The 12389-nt window shown below is 39.4% G+C and overlaps 1 protein-coding gene across 8 annotated transcripts in view; it reads right to left on the reverse strand.

The window, feature by feature from the left end:
- The window catches only part of CCSER2 (coiled-coil serine rich protein 2), an 83935-nt gene extending 71546 nt beyond the window's left edge, over window positions 1–12389 (reverse strand). For 6 of the 8 annotated variants that reach the window (XM_068950720.1, XM_068950718.1, XM_068950722.1 and 3 more), the window contains exons 1-2: window positions 12299–12389; window positions 11468–11651 (exon numbers count right to left, since the gene is read on the reverse strand). The gene's annotated coding sequence lies outside the window, so the exon portion shown is untranslated. Of the gene's footprint in view, window positions 1–4878; window positions 5130–11467; window positions 11652–11814; window positions 12052–12298 lie in introns of those variants that run through there. The other 2 variants (XM_009677424.2, XM_068950719.1) reach the window with 2 other exon arrangements.

Here is a 12389-nt window from a genome sequence, read left to right on the forward strand (position 1 = left end):
AAGCACTGAAAAAAGTGTATCTGTTATCTGAATGGTGAGCCTGCATAACTTCCATTAATTTATCATATGGCCAGCCCAGAAAAACATGCAATAGTAGCACAGTTGCAGCCCAGCAAAGTTTGTCACTGAAAGTATTTTAGAGTCATTGAGAAAGAAGTAGATTTATCTTCAGCAGCACATCTAATAACCATGTATTAGGAGTCCTATTACTCAATCAAGTTACAAAGGAATAGAATGACTGGATTGAAATTGACAGACAAAGCACAAGTTTTACTACTGTTTGGTGCATTGCATAAAATTCACTTTGGAAAGCATGTAGCAAGCAGAATACTAAGACTAAAATAATATGAAAGTCTTGTGACTAAAGTTTTTTAATGGCAATTTTCCCATCAAGTAGTTGCTCTGCAAAGCATCCTCAATTATGACACACTTAGTACTAGAAATGACCTTATCCTAACACAGAATTTCCACTTATCCAGAAACACAGTACCTCCAAGTTATACTATGATTTCTGTGTCCCACAGAAATGAGTTGCACTACAACGTAAGTTGCATTCTGCTATGTTATGAAAAGTGCAAATGAGGTATTTTTAGACTTGAGTAATCTATGGGGTTTTTTTAAATAGACATTTGAACAAACAAGCCCTACATGCTTTGCCTTGGGAAATACATTATCTAGTGCACACAAGCCTAATCGGGAATTAAACTAATTATAAAGGGCCTAGTCTTACATAATAATCTAGGGAAAAGGAGTTAAAACTTTTACCAATCCTCTGAAATATACTCTGAAGAAACTGAAAAGGTACTACATCCCTTCCTTCCTTAAAGAGCATTCAAGTTCCTGGCGACAAACAAAAGGCTGCTCGTTTTCACTCTCTTTTTATACTTTCCATATAGGATTATTTACTAGAGGATCTAGATAAGATCCTCTGATGCTAGTTCCAACTAGCAAACAGAACATTCGCTTTTGCTTCATTAACAGTCACTGCTTCAACATTTATATTCCTACCAATTAGGCTCTCAAAGTCAGGTTTTGTAGTAGAGATTGCCCCATATGCTGCAGAACGGTTCTTCCAGCACAAGACAGTCAAAAGTTCATACATTCCATGTTGGAGCACCTTTAAAATATTACTATCCCTATGACCCATGTCATTAGGCAGCTAACATCATTTTCAAGTTCCAAACAGATTACTATGACTGACATCAAATTCTCTGTTATCATCAGAGCAGTCTGGAATAAACAGCTGCCTGATGAAACGCATCCAATAGATGTTCTGCAGAATTGCTCGTTCTTCACCCTACTGCTATGCCAACCGTTTGCAGTGCATCTTTAGTTCCTTTCCTTGACTGCAAGTGGACCTAAATAAGAAACGGAAACCCTGAGTAGCTAATTAAAGATGCTTCTTTTTGAGCAACTTCCCACTGTGAAGAATTTTTTTCCTCAAGGAACGAGACAATCACAAATCTGTGTACTGAAAACTCAAGACAGTCAACATCTCAGAAATCCTGAGCAACCAAAAAGGCACTTTTCAGGAGATTTATAAGAAGCTGGCAGCTGTAACCACACACAAGTTTCCTTACTCATCAAGGAACATTATGTCCATCTTTGTCTGTATATCAGACAACACCAAAGATTATCAGTCAATTTTTTTGGTATAAGGGCAGACTGACAGAACAACTGCTATGAAGCTCTGCACCATTATTCACACTCCTGACATCTTATGCTGAACATCACTGAAGTCAATGAGGTTTAGTAAACCCCTGTTTCCCAAGCCAGACCTTACACTCCTATTATTTGCCTTCCCCAGAAGGCCTAGGAATTCAAGAGATTGTCTAGTTCTACTTGTTTGTCTCAGTGAGAGACAAGTTGAAGCAGCAGTTTACCAATATTCATGCAAACTTATCTTGCCAAGTTTATAGTGGTAGAATTTCCAGGGACCCTTTTTTCCCTTGGGGGAAAAAAGTACATTTCTAGTAAGCTAACACCACAGGTAGGAAGGTGCACATATTCCTCATATAACCTATTACATTTAGATTGAGAAAAGAAATTGTTGCCCAAAGAAATTGTTGCCCAAAGAAATTGTTGCCCAAAGAAATTGTTGCCCAAAGAAATTGTTGCCCAAAGAAATTGTTGCCCAAAGAAATTGTTGCCCAAAGAAATTGTTGCCCAAAGAAATTGTTGCCCAAAGAAATTGTTGCCCAAAGAAATTGTTGCCCAAAGAAATTGTTGCCCAAAGAAATTGTTGCCCAAAGAAATTGTTGCCCAAAGAAATTGTTGCCCAAAGAAATTGTTGCCCAAAGAAATTGTTGCCCAAAGAAATTGTTGCCCAAAGAAATTGTTGCCCAAAGAAATTGTTGCCCAAAGAAATTGTTGCCCAAAGAAATTGTTGCCCAAAGAAATTGTTGCCCAAAGAAATTGTTGCCCAAGAAGTGCAGAAAATGAGTGAGGCATACCCTTGGGAAAGTGAAGAGCAAACAGCAAGCAATGAACACGCTGCTTGAGGCAGACAAAAACTACTGCCTTGAATAAAAATTGTGTCCTGTTTTCTGCACCATACCTATGACAGGAGAGCACCTTGCTGAGATTTGAAAGACAGAAGTCTAGACATTCCAGATGCTCTGAACATCAAGATACCCATTCCTAACATCCATGTGGTTTTTATGGTGGTAACTAAGAGGCCCTCCAAAAGAACCTGAGAAAAAAGCTTAACAGTTTAAATAAGGCTATTGCATTTTGCTTCTAAGAATTATCGGCTGAATCTAGATATACCTCATGGTCTTCATGAAGTTAAGCACAAGTTCATCTCAACTACGTCCACTGTGCCTGGCTTAAAAACAAACTCTGTGCACCTTTGGGTTTTAATAGAGTAATTTTTATTTTTTACATAGATTGTTATATATTCAAGACACACAGAACGTAGATCCTTTCACCACAGATATTCTTAGCAATGATTCAATCTCTGGCTTAGAAATACAATTAAAAATATATTTTTTTCTTTAAAAATAGGAATAATTTAAAAATGCAGTAGAGCAGTTCCATGAAAATATCTTACTTCTGCCAGGGGAGAGGGGTACTGAGGGATATCAGAGAAAATGAGGGAGGTCCCTGCATCAGATATAACTACAAAGAATTTTATTGCAGTTACTCAGGAACACTGCAAGACAAGTAGCATGGTTACAAGTCAGCATTCAGCTTTAAAGGGACTGTTGGAGCTCAACAGAACGAAAGAAACTGTGGCCGGAGGTCTAGCTCACAAACTCCTGCTCTGAGCAGGACAAGTTCTGAATTGCCTGAGGAATTAAAGATGGTGAATGCCGAGGAAGCTGTGCATATTGTATGAACTAAATAGACGCAGAAGACCACTAGTAGTTTCAGTGGTTCGGAGACTCTAACTTTTGAGTATTTACAAGCATTACAAGGGTGCAATAACAGCTCACATGTCCTTTTGTGTCCTTTACCCTGCACTCATTGGCTCTGGCTCAGTTAAAAAAGTCTTCTTCTGGCAACTCCCAGATCAGGTAAGATTTTTTCAGCTCCGTAGGAATATCCTCCAAGTCTTCTCTCTTGTCCTGTCTTCAGTGCCTCAGAAATACTTCTGTTCTTGAATCAATTCCCTATGCTTCATGAAGGCATGCACAAATTCCTTAGCGTCTTTCTCTTTATTCTTGAGTTTGCTCAAAACTGCACAGTGATTAATACTAGCATCCTTGACAGTCTGCCTGTTGATGGTACAACAGGCAGGAAGTACGGAAATGCTTGTTCTGTTTCTCTGAAATACAATTTCTGTGCTCAAAATTGTGAGGATGCTTTTCCTGGAGAGCCTTTCTCTAGACTTCAGAGAGCTTAGAGATAAGTCCTTTTCTACTCTTCCTCCCTCACCCTTGGGTATGCTGATGTTCTACTTGGCTTGTAAAGTTCTTTCCATCAAACACATAGCAAAGCAGTTTTCCAGACTGCTGCTGTATTGTATTTACTGTTGTTCAGAATGCACAAGGCCAAGGAATATTAGCAGAGCATAATAAGCAGAGATGAAGGGAGGAGAGTACAAGAAATACATCATAAAAAGATTAGGGCTTCTGAATATCTAATACTGAACAGTATCTCCAATCAATACAGAAAAAGTATATGGCATTCCTTACAGTCTTTGAAAACTGTGTTGTTATTCATCAGAATACTGTTCCTTCATGTTTTGAATGGTTAGAGGACATGAACACTTAAGGGGGTGGGGGGGGAGGGGGGAAGTACAGCTCTGTTTGCCATAGAAGAAAGCTACCACAATACTTTCAGAATCAAAAACTCCATTTACATCTCTTACGGGCACACTCACAATTCACTCTGCCATTAATGCTATTTGCAACAAATACTAGGCACTTCCAGGGCCAAGTGTTATCTGATCAGAAATTTATGCTTTGCAATATACTGCCCACCTGTGCTTTGCATACTAGTGAAATAGAGACCGTGTTTAAAATCAGAAATTTTACGTGAAAACATACAAAAATATATATATAAAATAGAATTTGGGTTACTGCAAAAGGTTTAAGATTTTACTGAAAAATTCCACAAGATTTTAACTGAAAAGTAAAACCTTCCTGAAGTTTCTCAGATCGGTAAATTTGCACTGATTTTCAGAACTCCTACAACATGACTAGTAAGGCAGAGGGCACTCAAGGTCTAGAGGCTTAGCACAGGAGCAGCTTCCAGGACAAAGAAAAAAAGATGGAAGAAGATATTTGGGGTAGGGGGAGGCAAGGGGAAGAGTACTGTACTGCAAAGTAATAGAATTTCAGGGCCTGTAGAATGAAATACTACTGCAATGGTAAGAATAAAAAAATATTATAGGTGACTCACAAATGAAAAGTGAAACGCAGTGACACTTACCATTCTTCTCGGCATTAGTGCTGACAGCCTAACTGTTCTCAGGGACTGAGAAAAGGAATAAAACGTTGCACAGAGACAATTACTTTCTGAAGCTCCCAATTATCTGATGCATCCTCTTGGAAGAAGTCATCAATTCCCCTCTTCTTCAAAACTTTTAGTATTCCCGCCACAGCCGAAAAAAATATGGGCCTACTCTAGCTTTCTTTGTCAAAATCCTGGGCAACACTTTTTAGTAAGAATTAGTTAGCTCAAACACTGACTGACACAGCGTTTGTCTTAAATTTGTTTATATGCATTCTACGAATCACTCATCCACATGTGACACAGTCTTATCTTGTGAGATGTGAAGTAGTGATGTCAGCTCTGTGCCTGCAGATAGAAATACCATGCATTTCCTGCTCTACTGGCTCTTCAAAATGAAAAATGCAGAACATAGTAAGATTTCACTGGAAGTTCAGATAACATATGGCACTGCTGATTTAAAATCTAAATTAAGTGCGCTGACACCAAGAACATACCACAGACAAAGAGAACCTGTCTGTGCTTTAATGACAGGTCAGAACAGGCTTCTAAACGTTACAAGAAAGTGATGGGATAACACTGTAAAAAACTCAGAAACGCAAACATAGTTCACACAAACGTGACTAGGATATGTAACTCCAATGTAGAAATATTCATGTTAAAGGTATTAAATTATGTAGATTACCTCATTTGTTATGTAACATAGGGAATGGCCTTCAGTGGAGAGAATCAATTTGTTAGATTCCACCTTAGTAAATGAGTCATGTTGACAAGACTTCTTAAATAGGGTAGCTCACAGTGCTGTAAAATATTTGTTGTCCTCAAAAATCTTTGATGGTGAACAGATACAAAGTCATTATTCTCTTCAATTCTTTGATGATCTTATTATTCAGCTTAACTTGTTACTGAATTTGCAAGAATATTATACCGAACTGTGACCGACCACAAACTAGGAAGAGACATACACAATAGGTCTGTTTTAAAAATCCAACGCTCTGTGACCTAAAGACAAGGTCTTATAGCCACAGGGAAGAAAAGAGCAAAATTACTATATTATGCAAAAACACATACATCTTAAGTAGTACAACCACAAAACACATCTGCATCTAGATAACTCTCTTGTGCAGTGTTAACACTTGCGTATGTTCAGCAAGAGTTCTATCCTAAAAGGTAATCTATAATTGAACATATAGGTTTGAAAGTCCCTAATCTTAGGGTAGAACTGAAAATTTAAAACTGAAGTTTTAAGCCCAAAACATGAACATGAACAAAGCAGTGTTTTCAAGTTTGAGCAAAGTTAAGTTCAAAGAGAAGCCCTCTTCCCTCAGAGCTATCAACTATTATCAAATGATTTAAATATACCTTCTTTCATTCGCAATACAGTGTCTAGTTCCACTAGGAGAGACTACTTCAGTCATAAGCTAAAAAGTCAGCTTCCAATTACTTTTCTCTGCTATTTATTTAATAATGCTATCTGCAAAAAAGAATTTCTTGCTAAGAACAGGCAAGTCGGAAACCAGATGAAACTATGGATACATTTGATTATAAATGGAATAGCCCTCTCTAAACTCTCATCTTGTTCACCTCTTGCTCCACCTAGTTTGTTCATCTCATGCATCTTCTCCAAGTAAGAATACTGATTTGTCTCGAGTAAAAACCCTCTTACATCTGTACAAGCAGATATTGTTCAATACATTGCTGTTCTGAGTATACAGTGACTAATGACAGAAGCAGTATTATTAATATGAACCTCTGCTGAACAATTTTATCTATGCAGATATCTCAAGATCAACAACTCTCATTAGCTCAAATCTGCAACTAGGCTATGTTTATGACCAATACATAAGAATATTTTTGGCTCCATTCATATAAACTCATTCCTTATACTGGTACTTCAGTAAGCAGTATAGTTATATGCTTAAGCTGAATGACAAGCACAGATAATTGAAGGAGACAGTATGGAATTCATAGGGCTGACTGGTATTGATATATCTTCAGTAAGCCTTATCAGGTTCACAGGTGACAATCAAGCAAGACTAGAAAAGGTGAAGCAATAAGCAGTTGAAAGAAAATAGTTCTAGGAATTTTTTTCTACATATTGCCAATGCCATTTCAACCAAGTCTGGCTTTGTCAAGAGATCATGACCTTGAGACAAGAACATCTCAAACCACTGTTACAGAATTTTATTTTTATATATACATATACATATATGAGTTAAGTCAGCTACTGCAGGATTAAAAAAGACTGGAAAATGGACGGAGAAAGAAAATCTTTAAGACTTTTCGCCTGAAAGAAAGCAGGTAAGCCCTGCTGGATGAGCTTGAAATATTAGATAAATCAGAATATTTCTCTGCTTAAGGATTGTGGCGATTCAGCTGTCTGAACTAAGTTCTTCAGATCAACCATCCAGTTCCAGCAGTCAATCTTACTTTAAAAGCGATGCATAAAAAGTCATATTGTGTACTGTGGTAGCCTTAAGATGATACCCAGGAAAGAGGAAGACCAGGGCAAGCATATAATGTCACTTCTCCAAAAACTTCCATAGGACTTCTTGAATTTGATGTCATTTATTTAGTAACCCTCAACAGGTCTCTCCTCTACTAACTTGTCAAAACTCTCCTCAAACCTACAAACTTTTTGCATCCATGACAGCCGCAGGCAAGGAGTTCCACCCATTCTATGAAAGCCTATTTATGTCAATTGATAGATTCTACTTCTAGTATAGGAGGAGACGACAAACAGTCAAATACATAACCATACTTCCCACAACACATCTAACTTAAGTCTTAGTCTACTCAGTCACTACTCACCTAAAACCTCATCATACCACTTCAGATTTTTTTTTTAAGCTTTTCTCTGAATCTTTTCAAATTCTTAACATAAAAGTATTAAATACATTACTATAGCTTTTTCTGTGCTGGGGAATATGAAAACCTACAATTATCATCTCTATATGCGGGCACAAGTGAATTTATGGAGTGGCATAATGGTATTTCACCTCCCCCCGCCCAACCACTACTAACACCGAGTTTACGTGTTCAGGACTCTATTAAAACCTGAAAAAATCTCATCCTGAAGTGACAACACTCAACTCACAGCCAATTTGTTTTATATCCAAAGTCAGGGTTATTCTCTTCTCCCACGTGTATATCACTTAACATTTATTTACAGCGCGTTTCATATGCCACTTCATGCCCAGACAACCAGCCCCGTAAGGTTCTTCAGCAACTTTATTAAGGTTCTTCAGAAAACTTTGTCATCTCACCATTCACTCTGCTTGCCAGGTCATTTGTGAACATGTGCATTTAGGGGTCCTAGCACAGCTTCCTGTGGAACGCTACCTGTAAGCTCCCTTCATTGCAAGAATTGGCCACCGATTCCTACTCTCCTTGGTACCAACCATACCATTTATACCAATCAGTTTGTTTCATATCTGTGAGCATTCCAGAAGATATTGGATTACTTATCTTCTGTGAAGCGAAGCTCAACTTCTCATCAACACTCACTCTTAACCAAAAATATTGTAGCATATACTAATTTCAGTTGAAGCAAGCTTTCAGTTGAAGCTTGCTTACTTCTGAACCACAGCTTCAAAGCGCCACTTCCTTGCTATTCAATTGCACTTTATTAAATAATGTTGGACTATTACAGCTCCAATCTTAAGTATTATTCCTACAAATCAGTTCAAAATCTCAAAAACCAGACCCCTGAAAAATACTCTTGGACCAGAGAACTTCACAAGTTTACCACAGCATAACAAGTACCAACATAGTTTTAACCACAGACTAACAGCTTTCTATAGGTATTTCAGTGTTTTATTTTTCTTGCTCATTTTCTGATCAGATTTCAGATCTGATCATTTTCCTATTAGATTTTCAGATCTGCATGTATTCATCAATGTTGGTTTCCTGAAAATGCAGGAGCCACAGATACTTGCTATATTTACAAAGATTTGCAGATGAAACAAAGTAGGGCTCTTGTTGAAATTAAGATACGCAACTTCACTTACCGGTGGCAGTTTCTCCACAGTATCAGTTTCTCCTGTATTAGCTTACTGAATTACACTGAGAGATGGCGTGCATCCATATTTACTGGAATTTACAGGAAATCTGATACACATGAAGTCATTTGTTTTGTTGATTAAATAGCTCAAGGTTCTTTACCGTAAGGCCTTATTTTCATACACTAACATCTCGGACAGCTCTGTGACTGAGAGACAGACTTACACAGAGAGGGATCACGTTTTTGTGTAAACTCCATTTACTGATAGACAAGGCCGAAAGATTCTACTCCTTTCTTCAAAGTCTCCCGCTACTAACAGTAGTAGCTTTGGCCTTGAGAAGTTTCCACCTAAATACGCCGTACAAGTTTGCCTTACTGAGATGAAGGCGTAGTTAAAAGCCATAGCATCCCTCAAATCACCAAAAACACTGAGCAACAAATCTGTGTAATAATTGGACCATTTTATAAACTCAAAACAATGCACTTCAGTAAAACACATCTTTAACATGATTTACAAAAGGAAATAGAGTTGAAGTACCGCACGTGTTAACGTTTTAGTGAAAAATTTTCTGTCTAAAACACACTTCTGAATCTCCAGCTCTAATGACACATCATTTGAGTAAAGAGAATCCAGAATATTCAGTTCTCCCACGACACTTAGCTTAGCTTGTGCCGTGTGTGTCACGAGCCATTAGGGCTAATTAGGCTAAATGCATAGCAGTCCCTTTGCTTTAGGGAATAAATTCAGAAATAATTTGCAATTTAAGGGTTATTCCAGATCTATAACCTGTTCAACCACCACATAAAAGTAAAACCTTATCAGCTATTTTCCTCTGGCTAAGTCGAGACCTTTCTCACAGCGTGAACCTTGCCGACATTAACCATACTTCTGCTTCAGTCAAAGCCATTAAAATGTATTCTACAGAAGACTAAGCGCTCATGAAAACCCCAACAACTATTACAGTGGAAAAGCCATCTCACTGAGAACTTGTGACATCAGTTTCCCCCAGGACCTGTGGCAAGCACCCCTGAGAGAAGACTGTCTCGCTCCACGTGCTACAGGATACTGTCAACCGAACTGTTCCAGATGGATCTTTCCTCTAGCACAGAGGGATAATAGCTAGCAAGAAAGGCCTAGAACTCTGCAAATCAAGTACTTTTGATTAGAATATCTTCAAAAAATATACCCACTTGATAGAAGTTCAGAAGTGAGCTGGAGTATGTTTCCCAGAGGTACCAAGAAATACAAAGATCTACACTGACTAGCTAAATTTCATCTTCTGAATAATTATTTTAATGCTATCGGGATTTTTTTGTAACATAAACGTGTTCAGGTACCCAGAGACTTATATAAGCTTTTTTATTGCTTCAGCTGAAACAAAATGCAGAACTTTAAACCTAATTATCAAAACCCCCATTAGTATTTTTATCTTCTTAGTATCCCTGTTGGCAAGGAATTCAGCCCTGCCTGGAAGCTTCTAACTAAGATGGCGCTGCTGTTTACACTTTCAAATAGTGGCAAGAAGAGAGCAACACAACCCTCGCTGCAATGGTTGTGTTTTATTCTCTCTTGCCAATTTCCACAGAAACAAACTTTCTAACAGCTTTATATGTCTGATTTTCATGTGAAGACTGATGGCATGACGGCTTTTCATCCAGAGAGCCTGTACCAACTCTTCTTTGCAAATGGTTTATTCCAAACAGCAAATCCATCCCAACCCATGATCAGGTCCAAGAGTAATAGGTTTTACTCCAGAAAGCATTTACACAAACAGTTCCATTAAACTGAATTACTCACTAGCATAATACTGCATGTTAGTTTGGATCATTATTATTCACATTATTATGCGTTCATATATATTATTAATTCCTTAGATTCAGAAACAAAAGGTGTTATAAGAGACAAAAAATATCAAATACAGAGATCTTCTAAACTATTTAAAATAGTTTTATGATTAGAAGACTATACTTAGCAGTTTTTCAACCCAAATAATTAAGATCTCTATAACGGAAAGTATGTGAGTAAAATCTAAATTTTGATTTTAAAAGCATTTTGACTATCTCAGGTTGCATATTTACATAGATTTTTGGTTAATATTTAGGTAGCTGGTCACTATTAATGTTCTATTTTTTAGGCATTCACCTCTACAGCTTTTAGGTATTCAATCAAAATGGGCTCAAAGAATTTAGAGTTATGAGATCTCTTCTACACTTCAGGAAGTAGCTGCCAAATTTCAGTCAGCATCAACAAAAAAAAATCTGAATATTTATTGTCTCACACTAAACGTTCAACTGTCCCAGCAAAATACATTTTTAACATTTCAGGCAATACTTACAACAGCTTTCAGTTCCACAAAAAAACAACAAAAATTAATCCAACTTCATATTGCTTTTAATACATTGGTTAAAAAAAATTTTTTGTTCTGCGCCAATACCAGGCTCAAGGACCACATACAGGAATAAGCCTTCTAAGGATCTGAAGCATCTATCCTACACTTTCAACAAAGACCTTAAAGAACCGATAAACATCTTATTACAAAGATGAACCAGATCTCCAATCCTTACCTTAATTTGTTGTCTGGCCTGGACACTAATGATCTGCTGCAGCACAAAGTTCCCATTCACTTTTTCTTTCTTTAACTGAAGATGAACAGCTCGGTTTCCTCCGGCTCAGAGTTAAAGGGTGAAGTTGTCTATGTTTCATTGTGTATCAGAGTACAATCGACAGAACATGATGTTTCAGCAGGCTCTGGATGAGAAAGGCAAATTCTCAGCGTCACTGAAGAGAAAACAGCATAACACACGTAACACTTTCTTCCTGCTATACGCAATATCTGAATAGATTTAGCTGAAATAGATGCTCTATTGCCTTTTTTTTTTTTTTAGACCGTTGGCTGTGAACACCCACGTACTTGGTGCCTTGGCACCTTCCCCTTTGGGGGGGGATGGGGGAGACACAAGGGGATCTCTGCAACCAGGGCCTTCAGCTTCCTGGTATACCTGCAGGCACTCTTCAGCAAACAGAAGAAAATCAGAATACGGGCAAACCGACAGAGCCACCCAAAGACAGGCCCGCCCTCCCCCCCGCCCTTGACCGCCGGGCAGCGCAGCCCGCCGAGGCCGGGGGCTAGCCGGGCACGCGGCCAGCCTCGCCCGCCCCGCCGAAAGGTCGAGGCAGCGCCCGGCGGGAGGCCGCCGCCGCCCCCGGCCCGGCCGCCGCCCCCCGCGCGGCAGCGCAGACCCGCGGCCTCAGCGCCGCCGATGCCGCAGCATCCTCCGCCCGCCCCAGGCGGCGACCCGCCGACGCGAGGGAGGGCGGCGAGGGGACGCCGGACCCCCCCGGCCGCCCGGCGAAGGGAAGGGGCGCGAGGGGGTGGCGGAGGCCGCCGCACTCACCGCCGCGCCGCGCCGCGCCGCGCCGGGCCGGAGCAGTGCCCTCCCCTGGCGGGGCCGCGCCGCTCTGCGCCCCCAGGTACCGGCCGCCCAA

Source organism: Struthio camelus, chromosome 7, assembly GCF_040807025.1.
Source record: "Struthio camelus isolate bStrCam1 chromosome 7, bStrCam1.hap1, whole genome shotgun sequence".
NCBI classification, from domain to species: Eukaryota; Metazoa; Chordata; class Aves; order Struthioniformes; family Struthionidae; genus Struthio; species Struthio camelus.